The following is a 14,010-nucleotide window of genomic DNA, read 5'->3' on the forward strand; positions in this document are numbered from 1 at the left end:
TACTTGCACCAAGTGGGACTTAAGTTGTTCTTTGTTCTTTCATGTGTTTTCATAACCTTTTTTTCTCTCCTTTTTGGATGAAAACAATGCAAGTAATTTTTAAACTACATAAATCATAGCAATATCTGTAAGACTTTTCCCTAATACAATATATATTATATATTGTGGGCCTTAATAATATGGTGCAAGTGGACTAGGCCCATTAAGCTATAGGTTGGATTGGACATCTAGGTTTAGTCGAATCCACCATATGCCTATATAAGCCTGCATTGATGGGATGCAGGACAGACAATCATTATTGCATGTACCAAAAATAAAAAGTACATTATTTTTGTACTGAAGGTACATTATTTTTGTACTGTAGGTACACTATTTTTGTACTGTAGGTACATTATTTGATAGTACCCTAAAATAAAAAGTACAAAAATAATGTACCCTAAAATAATGTACCTTCAGTACAAAAATAATGTACTTTTCATTTTTGGTCCACACAATTGTGTGGACCATGATACATGCAATAATTTGCCCAGGACAGACAATAAATAGCACCTTAAGTTTTGGTACTCATACTGCTCAGAACATAATACCAGGGCACCATCTAGAGTTCTGAGTTAAGTGTGAGACAAAACGGCTAAACACAACACAACAAGGCATCAACTATGGCTGGAGATTAACACGATTTGTGCTTCCGCTACTACAAGGTTAGATTACTCGTAGATTCATTATGTATGTTTAGACAATATTTCTTGATCTTACAATATCAACCTAGCACAATTTGCAAATTAAGAAATATACCTATTGCAAGTTCAAAATGAAGTGTTTTGACAAAAATGAAAGTGAAAGTAAATCCTTTGGAGGGATAATTCGCACATCTTGTTTTAATAAAGTTACACTAGTACAAATACACAACGCCAATTCAGCAACCATCGAACCCACGACCGGGTTGTTAAAAGTTGTGCGCACTACCACCAAGATAAGATGGCCAACTAGGGAATTGAACCAATAACCCCGGGGTTTAAGCCACACGCTCNACTAATTTAATTCAAATAATTTTCGAAACCAAAAATTTACTCCAAACTGAAACTCAAAATTGGGCTAGGTTCGGTACACCGCGAAATTTCGCGATGTACGATCAAAAATAAATTTTTGCTGCTATGGGCTAATCTAATTAAATAGGAAATTCCAGAATAATAGTATGATGTCTAAAAATTCATTTCCTAGGACAAACGGGTCCGAATACTATCTCTTAAAATTTTTACGGTTCGTGACCGGGACGTACGATCGCAGCTTATTACTAACTGTCCTTACTTATAATAATTCTTTTGAGGCATCGGGAGATCATCTCATGAATGTTATAGCCTAAAGAAATATTTTTCGAATCTTAATCTTACTGGAATAGGTGAGGGGTTACATAAAGAGTTTTTAAAAGTCATGTGGTATTCAATTAAAACTTTTAAAGAATCTTTAAAAGTCATGTGGTATTCAAAAAGTTATGAATTTGTAAGGACTTTTTAATTTTAAGACATAGTTAACATTAAGGATCTTAGAGATCATGAAGTGTACTCCCTGTTACAATTGGGATTGTTTTCACTTTTAAGTTGTGCATATATATTTTATTTTGAGAAACATCTCTTAAGGTACCTAGAATAAACGTTGGGTTTGTTCATAAAGGACTTAAGTTGGAGAATAAAAATGCATGTGATGCATAGAAGATATTACTCTGTCGAGCAGAGGACATATCGCTATGATTCATGTGTTTTGTTCTTTGATGAGAGTTGTGCTAGTACTTGCACCAAGTGGGACTTAAGTTGTTCTTTGTTCTTTCATGTGTTTTCATAACCTTTTTTTCTCTCCTTTTTGGATGAAAACAATGCAAGTAATTTTTAAACTACATAAATCATAGCAATATCTGTAAGACTTTTCCCTAATACAATATATATTATATATTGTGGGCCTTAATAATATGGTGCAAGTGGACTAGGCCCATTAAGCTATAGGTTGGATTGGACATCTAGGTTTAGTCGAATCCACCATATGCCTATATAAGCCTGCATTGATGGGATGCAGGACAGACAATCATTATTGCATGTACCAAAAATAAAAAGTACATTATTTTTGTACTGAAGGTACATTATTTTTGTACTGTAGGTACACTATTTTTGTACTGTAGGTACATTATTTGATAGTACCCTAAAATAAAAAGTACAAAAATAATGTACCCTAAAATAATGTACCTTCAGTACAAAAATAATGTACTTTTCATTTTTGGTCCACACAATTGTGTGGACCATGATACATGCAATAATTTGCCCAGGACAGACAATAAATAGCACCTTAAGTTTTGGTACTCATACTGCTCAGAACATAATACCAGGGCACCATCTAGAGTTCTGAGTTAAGTGTGAGACAAAACGGCTAAACACAACACAACAAGGCATCAACTATGGCTGGAGATTAACACGATTTGTGCTTCCGCTACTACAAGGTTAGATTACTCGTAGATTCATTATGTATGTTTAGACAATATTTCTTGATCTTACAATATCAACCTAGCACAATTTGCAAATTAAGAAATATACCTATTGCAAGTTCAAAATGAAGTGTTTTGACAAAAATGAAAGTGAAAGTAAATCCTTTGGAGGGATAATTCGCACATCTTGTTTTAATAAAGTTACACTAGTACAAATACACAACGCCAATTCAGCAACCATCGAACCCACGACCGGGTTGTTAAAAGTTGTGCGCACTACCACCAAGATAAGATGGCCAACTAGGGAATTGAACCAATAACCCCGGGGTTTAAGCCACACGCTCTACCACTAACGTAAGATAGCTAATTATAATATATCACTTAAAGCTTTATTTGAAGGTCGAAAACAACACATGTAGAGATACAACAATACTAAATCTACCATCATTTGTGGGTATTGAACCCACGACCACGTGATTAAAACCCACGCGCTCTACCACTAAGCTAAGATAGCCACCTACAAGGTTATTTAAAGCTTTATTTAAATAAAACAACACAATTACAGATTTATTACTTAAGACATGATAATATCACCCGTCCATGTGTCTTAAAGCCAAGCGCTCTACCACTGAACTTCTTACCACAACTATGATAATATTATCTTTTATTCATACCATTATTCATGAATTTCTTTTATTCACATTTTTAGTTTGCTTTCATTTGAAATAGTTACATTTTCTGTTACTTTCCTAAACACTTTTGCTAGTATGGTCATACTTTCTCTGTTTTGAATTTAAGGGTGTTGCTTTACAATGATTAGGAGAGGTGTTCCTACGCGTGGCCGAACTCGTCGAGTTAGGCTGTCGATAAATGTGTTGCTTATTCGGAACATAGTTGTGGATGCTTACGTGTTGTGTGGTTCAGGTTATTCGCATTGTTTTATTTAAGAGAAGTTTGTAAAGAACTTATATTTGCAAGCTAAGAAGTTGAGTAAATCTTTATATGTTAGTACCCCAATGGGGAAAATTGTGGCGATAGATGCTTGGTTTTAAGATTGTTATCTGCAACTTAACGGGAGTGATGTGCCAATTGATTTAATCAACTAGACATGCAAGATTTTGATGTGATCTTAAGAACGGACTGGCTATCCAAAGACTATGCCTACATTGATTACGCTCGTAGAAAAGTGGTATTTTAAATTCCTAGACAATCTATCTTTACTTTGGAACACTTTCCTAGAAGTGGAGTGTTGGTGTCGAAAGTGTCATTGAATGTAATTTTTGGATCGAAGGCTAAGAAAGAATTGAGAAAATGGTGTAGCAGTTTCTTTGATTATATAATGGATACCCACCAGAAAGAAGTTAAGTTAGATGTTATCCAGTTGTTAAGGAATTTTCAAATGTGTTCCTAGAGCATTTACCTAGATCACCTCCAAATAAGGAAATTGAGTTTGAAATAGAGGTTGTTCTCAGAACTACTCCAATCTCAAAGGCTCCTTACCGCATGGCACCATATGGGCTACGTGAGTTAAGGTGAAATTGCAAGAATTACTTGATATGAGATTTATTAGACATAGTGTATCTCTTGGGGTGCACCAGTACTATTTGTTGTGGTATTCATTGATGACCTTTTGGTATATTCAAAGAGTGAGGAAGATCATACTCAACATCTAAGGACCATCTTGCAAACCTTGAAGGAAAATGAATTGTATGCGAGAAGATAACAAAATGTGAATTTTGGCTTAAGGATGTATCTTTTCTTGGTTATTGATATGAACCTAGTCCAAGGTTTAAATAAAGATGGAGTATTGTCCTAAGAAAGTTCCCAAAATACGGATAGGGATGGATCGAAATACCTTAGACCTCACAAGAAACCCTTAGTCTCGAATCCCCAAAGACTTAGAAGAATCCCATTGTAGCTTCAAGTACCTCGATGATGCAATCTTCAATCAACTAGAGTCGGATCTAGTTTCCTTCGATTCAAGAACGAGTCCACGAGCCTAAATCTAAGGTTAAAGAAAGGAAGATTGATTCGAGTTCACGAATCAATTTGCTAGTTGAGTCCACGACTAGCCACTAATTGAGTCCACAATTAGCTATAACGTTTCTTACACAAGTGTAAAGAAAAACATAAGAATTTTATTAAATGAAAGCGTGTCTTAGACTGATATGATTGTTCCCTATTTATAGGTATAGGGACATCATTATAATCATAAATATAATGGGAAATAGAATCCTAAACCTAGTCTAGAAAGCAAGTAAAGATACCAAAAATAATAGGGCTGATTTGGGCCTAACTTAATCCCCAAAATCAGCCCTTAAACAATTATAAAAAGCCTTGAGTTCTTCTACATCTTTTACAATTGGGCTTGAATTGGATTTCCACCATGTTTGAACATAACCAATGAAGAGTTGTCTTAATTGATTGGACTTAGACCTTGTGATTGGCCCAACTGGTACTCTTAATGGATCTTCAATAGTTTGGGTTACATTATCCTCCCCTTCTTGAAAACGATTCGTCCTCGAATCTGTGCAATCATATGGGTACAAGTCTGAAACATTGAAAATAGAAGAGACATTGTATTCTCCTTGTTTCTTCCAACAATGATGCTTTAAGGATGTAGTGATGAGACATGTGACGAGCACACTATGGATCCTTATTGGATTCCATGTGTCATGGTTCCTATTATTCTCCCCTTCTTGAAAATGATTTGTCCTGGAATCCAAATCTTCAATGAAAGACAAATAAGCAAGCTCACTTTGTGCTTTATCACGCTCATGCAACTTTCTCTTAGGATGTTTGACATAAGTTGCTCCAATTAACTTTATCCTTCTTTTCTCTTGCTTACTATCATTTTTAGTTACCAAGAGAGGCTGCACTTTGACACCTTGGGCTGGTCATTTCAATTGTATCACTGATTGTGGTCCATCTGGTTGGCTACAAACTGAGTTAGAGGATTGGAGTGGCGACTCCAATTCCACACGTGGAGGTTCCACTTTGATTTCTTTGATTTCTTCTTTCTTCAAGGCTGGTTTGAGAGCTTGCTTCAACCTCAGGTGGATTTCTTCTACTTGTTTTGGAAGGAGAGGCTTAAGCATATGTATAAATCCATTGTAGGTGACATTGCATGTGTAGTTGAGTGCAGTATTGTAAAAATGTCTATCATGTTGCCATGACCTTCCAAGCAAAACATGTGCAGTACGCATTGGCACAATATCACATAGAACCTCATCATAATACTTGCCAATACAAAAAGGAATAAAAGCTTGTTTAGTCACTCTCACATCCCCTGAATCAATAAGAATATATGGTTGGGGGTGATCGATAAGAGGTAACTTAAGGTAGTCCACCATGGCTGCACTAGCCAAATTCATACAACGATCTGAGTTAATAATGATAAGGCATCCCTTTCCATAAATGTTTCCCCTAGTCTAGACTGGCAGTTGCACTTGCTGATGGTGTTGCTCCAGATTAGTTATTCGAGTGCTTAACCCTTCCATGGCAAAGGCTAGAGCATCTATTTTTTGGTCTAACGTTTGAGGTGGCTTTGGAACCTGTTCAACCATCTTACCAAATTGATGACCCCTAGAACTAACCGGCAGAATTTATGGTAATATGGTGGTTGGGAGGTGTGGGTTTTCGTTGATATTGGGTGGAAAAAAGTGGAAAACTATTGTAGGATAGTTTTTCAAGAAACTCAAGAACAAATATCAAGATTCAAGAACACAATCAAGAATGCAAGTAATTTTTTTTTTGGTTTTTTTGATATATATAAGAAAGGAAAAGTAAGATAAGAATGATGTGTTTTTTTAATAAACCCTTGGAAACCTAAGGAACCAAATTTGTAATGATTATGAGATAAACCTAGGCTCTGAATACCAAATTGATATGAACCTAGTCCAAGGTTCAAATAAAGATGGAGTATTTGTAACACCCCCAATTTCTAAATCTAGAAATAAAGGAATAGTGGAGAAAATATAGATATAATATAGATTTCTAAAGGATTTCAATTGCGGAAGCGAACTCAAAAACCAAACTAAGGGGTGTTATGCCACGCTTGAGCTACAACTAAACTCAAACGCACAGGCTATAAGATGCTATCTAAATCCACATACACAGGTCATTGGACCAATCAGAACTAACTAGAACATCAACATATCAAATTCTAATTTATACATCTATACCAACCAATTCTCGGACACAAGTTCTACTCCGTGCTCTCAACTAGCCACAAGTCCAGGTCCTGAAAACATTCAAGGTCTGGAAAACAAGAAGTAAAAGGATTAGCATATAATGCTAAGTAAGCTCTAACCCCCCGTTATGGATGAAAACAATGCAAGTAATTTTTAAACTACATAAATCATAGCAATATCAACCTAGCACAATTTGGAAATTAAGAAATACCTAATGCAAGTTCAAAATGAAGTGTCTTGACAAAAACGAAAGTGAAAGTAAATTCTTTGGAGGGATAATTCGCACATCCTGTTTTAATAAAATTACACTAGTACAAATACGGGAATTGAACCAGTAACCACGGGGTTTAAGCCACACGCTCTACCACTAACTTAAAATAGCTAATTATAATATATCACTTAAAGCTTTATATGAAGGTCGAAAACAACACGAGTAGAGATATAACAATACTAACTTACCACCATCTGTGGGTATTAAACCCACGACCACGTGGTTAAAAGTCACGCGCTCTACCACTGAGCTAAGGTGGCCCACCTAGAAGGTCATTTAAAGCTTTTTTTTTTAAAGAAAACAACACAATTACAGATTTATTACTTAAGACATGATAATATCCCCCGACCATGTGGCTAAAACCAAGCGCTCTACCACTGAACTTCTTACCACAACCATGATAAGATTTTCTTTTATTCATACCATTATTCATGAATTTGTTTTATTCAAATTTTTAGTTTTCTTTCATTTGAAATAGTTACATTTTCTGTTACTTTTAATATCATTAAAAATATAATAGGTTTTAATTTCATTTGTAATTCTTGTTGCAATTTTTGCACTTTCTTTAATTCTTACCATTATACATGAATTTCTATTATTCACATTTTCAATTTTTTTATTTTACATTTGATATTTTCATAACATTTTTTTCTCTTCTTTATGGATGAAAACAATGCAAGTAATTTTTAAACAACATAAATCATAGCAATATCAACCTAGCACAATTTGCAAATTAAGAAATACCTATTGCAAGTAACCTAGCACAATTTGCAAATTAAGAAATACCTATTGCAAGTTCAAAAGCACAATTTGCAAATTAAGAAATACCTATTGCAAGTTCAAAATGAAGTGTTTTAAATTAAGAAATACCTATTGCAAGTTCAAAATGAAGTGTTTTCACAAAAACGAAAGTGAAAGTAAATTCTTTGGAGGGATAATTCGCACAACTTGTTTTAATAAAGTTACACTAGTACAAATACGGGAATTGAACCAATAACCACGGGGTTTAAGCCACACGCTCTACCACTAACTTAAGATAGCTAATTATAATATATCACTTAAAGCTTTATATGAAGGTCGAAAACAACACGAGTAGAGATATAACAACACTAACCTACCACCATCTGTGGGTATTAAACCCACGACCACGTGGTTAAAAGTCACGTGCTCTACCACTGAGCTAAGGTGGCCACCTACAAGGTCATTTAAAGCTTTTTTTTTTTTAAAGAAAACAACACAATTACAGATTTATTACTTAAGACATGATAATATCCCCCGACCATGTGGCTAAAACCAAGCGCTCTACCACTGAACTTCTTACCACAACCATGATAAGATTTTCTTTTATTAATACCATTATTCATGAATTTCTTTTATTCAAATTTTTTGTTTTCTTTCATTTGAAATAGTTACATTTTATGTTACTTTTAATATCATTAAAAATATAATAGGTTTTAATTTCATTTGTAATTCTTGTTGCAATTTCTTTTATTCACATTTTTAGTTTTTTTTTTTTTTTTACATTTGATATTTTCATAAAATTTTTTTCTCTCTTTTATGAATGAAAACAACGCAAGTAATTTTGAAACTACATAAATCATTGCAATATCAAGCTAGCACAATTTGCAAATTAAGAAATACTTATTTCAAGTTCAAAATGAAGTGTTTTGACAAAAACCAAAGTAAATTCTTTGGAGGGATAATTCCCACATCTTGTTTTAATAAAGGTCAGAAACCACACACGTAGAGATATAACAATATTAAATCTACTACCATCAAAGGGTATTGAACCCACGACCATTTGGTTAAAAGCCACGCACTCTACCACTAAGCTAAGATAACCACCTACAAGGTCATTTAAAGCTTTATTTAAAGAAAACAACACAATTACAGATTTATTACTTAAGACATTATCATATCCCCCGACAATGTGGTTAAAAGCCAAGCGCTCTACCACTGAACTTCTTACCATAACCATGATAATATTTTCTTTTATTCATACCATTATTCATGAATTTTTTTATTCAAATTTTTAGTTCGCTTTCATTTGAAATAGTTACATTTGCTTTTACTTTTAATATGATTAAAAATATAATACGTTTTGATTTCATTTGTAATTCTTTGTTGCAATTTTTACACTTTCTTTAATTCTTACCATTATACATGAATTTCTTTTATTCACATTTTTAGTTTTTTTTTTTTAAATTTGATATTCTCATAACATTTTTTCTCTCCGTTATGGATGAAAACAATGCAAGTAATTTTTAAACAACATAAATCATAGCAATATCAACCTAGCACAATTTGCAAATTAAGAAATACCTATTGCAAGTTCAAAATGAAGTGTTTTGACAAAAACGAAAGTGAAAGTAAATTCTTTGGAGGGATAATTCGCACATCTTGTTTTAATAAAGTTACACTAGTACAAATACGGGAATTGAACCAATAACCACGGGGTTTAAGCCTCACGTTCTACCACTAACTTAAGATAGCTAATTATAATATATCACTTAAAGCTTTATATGAAGGTCGAAAACAACACGAGTAGAGATATAACAACACTAACCTACCACCATCTGTGGGTATTAAACCCACGACCACGTGGTTAAAAGTCACGTGTTCTACCACTGAGCTAAGGTGGCCACCTAGAAGGTCATTTAAAACTTTTTTTTTTTTTTAAAGAAAACAACACAATTACAGATTTATTACTTAAGACATGATAATATCCCCCGACCATGTGGCTAAAACCAAGCGCTCTACCACTGAACTTCTTACCACAACCATGATAAGATTTTCTTTTATTAATACCATTATTCATGAATTTCTTTTATTCAAATTTTTTGTTTTCTTTCATTTGAAATAGTTACATTTTCTGTTACTTTTAATATCATTAAAAATATAATAGGTTTTAATTTCATTTGTAATTCTTGTTGCAATTTCTTTTATTCATATTTTTAGTTTTTTTTTTTTTTACATTTGATATTTTCATAAAATTGTTTTCTCTCTTTTATGAATGAAAACAACGCAAGTAATTTTGAAACTACATAAATCATTGCAATATCAAGCTAGCACAATTTGCAAATTAAGAAATACTTATTTCAAGTTCAAAATGAAGTGTTTTGACAAAAACCAAAGTAAATTCTTTGGAGGGATAATTCCCACATCTTGTTTTAATAAAGGTCAGAAACCACACACGTAGAGATATAACAATATTAAATCTACTACCATCAAAGGGTATTGAACCCACGACCATTTGGTTAAAAGCCACGCACTCTACCACTAAGCTAAGATAACCACCTACAAGGTCATTTAAAGCTTTATTTAAAGAAAACAACACAATTACAGATTTATTACTTAAGACATTATCATATCCCCCGACAATGTGGTTAAAAGCCAAGCGCTCTACCACTGAACTTCTTACCATAACCATGATAATATTTTCTTTTATTCATACCATTATTCATGAATTTCTTTTATTCAAATTTTTAGTTCGCTTTCATTTGAAATAGTTACATTTGCTTTTACTTTTAATATGATTAAAAATATAATACGTTTTGATTTCATTTGTAATTCTTTGTTGCAATTTTTACACTTTCTTTAATTCTTACCATTATACATGAATTTCTTTTATTCACATTTTTAGTTTTTTTTTTTTAAATTTGATATTCTCATAACATTTTTTCTCTCCGTTATGGATGCAAACAATGCAAGTAATTTTTAAACAACATAAATCATAGCAATATCAACCTAGCACAATTTGCAAATTAAGAAATACCTATTGCAAGTTCAAAATGAAGTGTTTTGACAAAAACGAAAGTGAAAGTAAATTCTTTGGAGGGATAATTCGCACATTTTGTTTTAATAAAGTTACACTAGTACAAATACGGGAATTGAACCAATAACCACGGGGTTTAAGCCTCACGTTCTACCACTAACTTAAGATAGCTAATTATAATATATCACTTAAAGCTTTATATGAAGGTCGAAAACAACACGAGTAGAGATATAACAACACTAACCTACCACCATCTATGGGTATTAAACCCACGACCACGTGGTTAAAAGTCACGTGCTCTACCACTGAGCTAAGGTGGCCACCTAGAAGGTCATTTAAAGCTTTTTTTTTTTTTAAAGAAAACAACACAATTACAGATTTATTACTTAAGACATGATAATATCCCCCGACCATGTGGCTAAAACCAAGCAAGACATGATAATATCCCCCGACCATGTGGCTAAAACCAAGCGCTCTACCATAATATCCCCCGACCATGTGGCTAAAACCAAGCGCTCTACCACAATATCCCCCGACCATGTGGCTAAAACCAAGCGCTCTACCACTGTATCCCCCGACCATGTGGCTAAAACCAAGCGCTCTACCACTGAACTTCTTACCAATGTGGCTAAAACCAAGCGCTCTACCACTGAACTTCTTACCAAAACCATGATATGATTTTCTTTTATTAATACCATTATTCATGAATTTCTTTTATTCAAATTTTTTATTTTCTTTCATTTGAAATAGTTACATTTTCTGTTACTTTTAATATCATTAAAAATATAATAGGTTTTAATTTCATTTGTAATTCTTGTTGCAATTTCTTTTATTCACATTTTTAGTTTTTTTACATTTGATATTTTCATAAAAATTTTTTCTCTCTTTTATGAATGAAAACAACGCAAGTAATTTTGAAACTACATAAATCATTGCAATATCAAGCTAGCACAATTTGCAAATTAAGAAATTCATTGCAATATCAAGCTAGCACAATTTGCAAATTAAGAAATACATTGCAATATCAAGCTAGCACAATTTGCAAATTAAGAAATACTTATTTCAAGTTCAAAATGAAGTGTTTTAACAAAAACCAAAGTAAATTCTTTGGAGGGATAATTCCCACATCTTGTTTTAATAAAGGTCAGAAACCACACACGTAGAGATATAACAATATTAAATCTACTACCATCAAAGGGTATTGAACCCACGACCATTTGGTTAAAAGCCACGCACTCTACCACTAAGCTAAGATAACCACCTACAAGGTCATTTAAAGCTTTATTTAAAGAAAACAAACCACCTACAAGGTCATTTAAAGCTTTATTTAAAGAAAACAATACAATTACAGATTTATTACTTAAGACATAATCATATCCCCCGACAATGTGGTTAAAAGCCAAGCGCTCTACCACTGAACTTCTTACCATAACCATGATAATATTTTCTTTTATTCATACCATTATTCATGAATTTCTTTTATTCAAATTTTTAGTTCGCTTTCATTTGAAATAGTTACATTTGCTTTTACTTTTAATATGATTAAAAATATAATACGTTTTGATTTCATTTGTAATTCTTTGTTGCAATTTTTACACTTTCTTTAATTCTTACCATTATGTATGAATTTCTTTTATTCACATTTTTAGTTTTGTTTTTTAAATTTGATATTCTCATAACATTTTTTCTCTCCGTTATGGATGATAACAATGCAAGTAATTTTTAAACTACATAAATCATAGCAATATCAACCTAGCACAATTTGCAAATTAAGAAATACCTATTGCAAGTTCAAAATGAAGTGTCTTGAGAAAAACGAAAGTGAAAGTAAATTCTTTGGAGGGATAATTCGCACATCCTGTTTTAATAAAGTTACACTAGTACAAATACGGGAATTGAACCAATAACCACGGGGTTTAAGCCACACGCTCTACCACTAACTTAAGATAGCTAATTATAATATATCACTTAAAGCTTACGACCATTTGGTTAAAAGCCACGCACTCTACCACTAAGCTAAGATACCACCTACAAGGTCATTTAAAGCTTTATTTAAAGAAAACAATACAATTACAGATTTATTACTTAAGACATAATCATATCCCCGACAATGTGGTTAAAAGCCAAGCGCTCTACCACTGAACTTCTTACCATAACCATGATAATATTTTCTTTTATTCATACCATTATTCATGAATTTCTTTTATTCAAATTTTTAGTTCGCTTTCATTTGAAATAGTTACATTTGCTTTTACTTTTAATATGATTAAAAATATAATACGTTTTATTTCATTTGTAATTCTTTGTTGCAATTTTTACACTTTCTTTAATTCTTACCATTATGTATGAATTTCTTTTATTCACATTTTTAGTTTTTTTTTTAAATTTGATATTTCATAACATTTTTTCTCTCCGTTATGGATGAAACAATGCAAGTAATTTTTAAACTACATAAATCATAGCAATATCAACCTAGCACAATTTGCAAATTAAGAAATACCTATTGCAAGTTCAAAATGAAGTGTCTTGAGAAAAACGAAAGTGAAAGTAAATTCTTTGGAGGGATAATTCGCACATCCTGTTTTAATAAAGTTACACTAGTACAAATACGGGAATTGAACCAATAACCACGGGGTTTAAGCCACACGCTCTACCACTAACTTAAGATAGCTAATTATAATATATCACTTAAAGCTTTATATGAAGGTCGAAAACAACACGAGTAGAGATATAACAACACTAACCTACCACCATTTGTGGGAATTAAACCCACGACCACGTGGTTAAAAGCCACGCGCTCTACCACTGAGCTAAGATGGCCATCTAAAAGGTTATTTAAAGCTTTTTTTTTTTTTAAAGAAAACAACACAATTACAGATTTATTACTTAAGACATGATAATATCCCCCGACCATGTGGCTAAAACCAAGCGCTCTACCACTGAACTTCTTACCACAACCATGATAATATTTTCTTTTATTCATACCATTATTCATGAATTTCTTTTATTCAAATTTTTAGTTTGCTTTCATTTGAAATAGTTACATTTTCTGTTACTTTTAATATCATTAAAAATATAATAGGTTTTAATTTCATTTGTAATTCTTGTTGCAATTTTTACACTTTCTTTAATTCTTACCATTATACATGAATTTCTTTTATTCACATTTTTAGTTTTTTTTTTATATTTAATATTTTCATAAAATTTTTTTCTCTCCTTTATGGATGAAAACTACGCAAGTAATTTTTAAACTACAAAAATCATAGCAATATCAACCTAGCACAATTTGCAAATTAAGAAA

The 14,010-nt window shown here is 32.4% G+C and overlaps 1 non-coding gene across 1 annotated transcript; it reads right to left on the minus strand.

Annotated features, from left to right (window-relative positions):
- Nucleotides 1-13,457: 13,457 nt before the first annotated feature.
- TRNAK-UUU lies at nt 13,458-13,529 on the minus strand. Its single transcript has one exon. It is a non-coding gene; the product is annotated as a tRNA-Lys (tRNA).
- Between the last annotated feature and the right edge of the window lie 481 nt (nt 13,530-14,010).

This window comes from Ipomoea triloba, chromosome 13, assembly GCF_003576645.1.
Source record: "Ipomoea triloba cultivar NCNSP0323 chromosome 13, ASM357664v1".
Taxonomy (NCBI): Eukaryota; Viridiplantae; Streptophyta; class Magnoliopsida; order Solanales; family Convolvulaceae; genus Ipomoea; species Ipomoea triloba.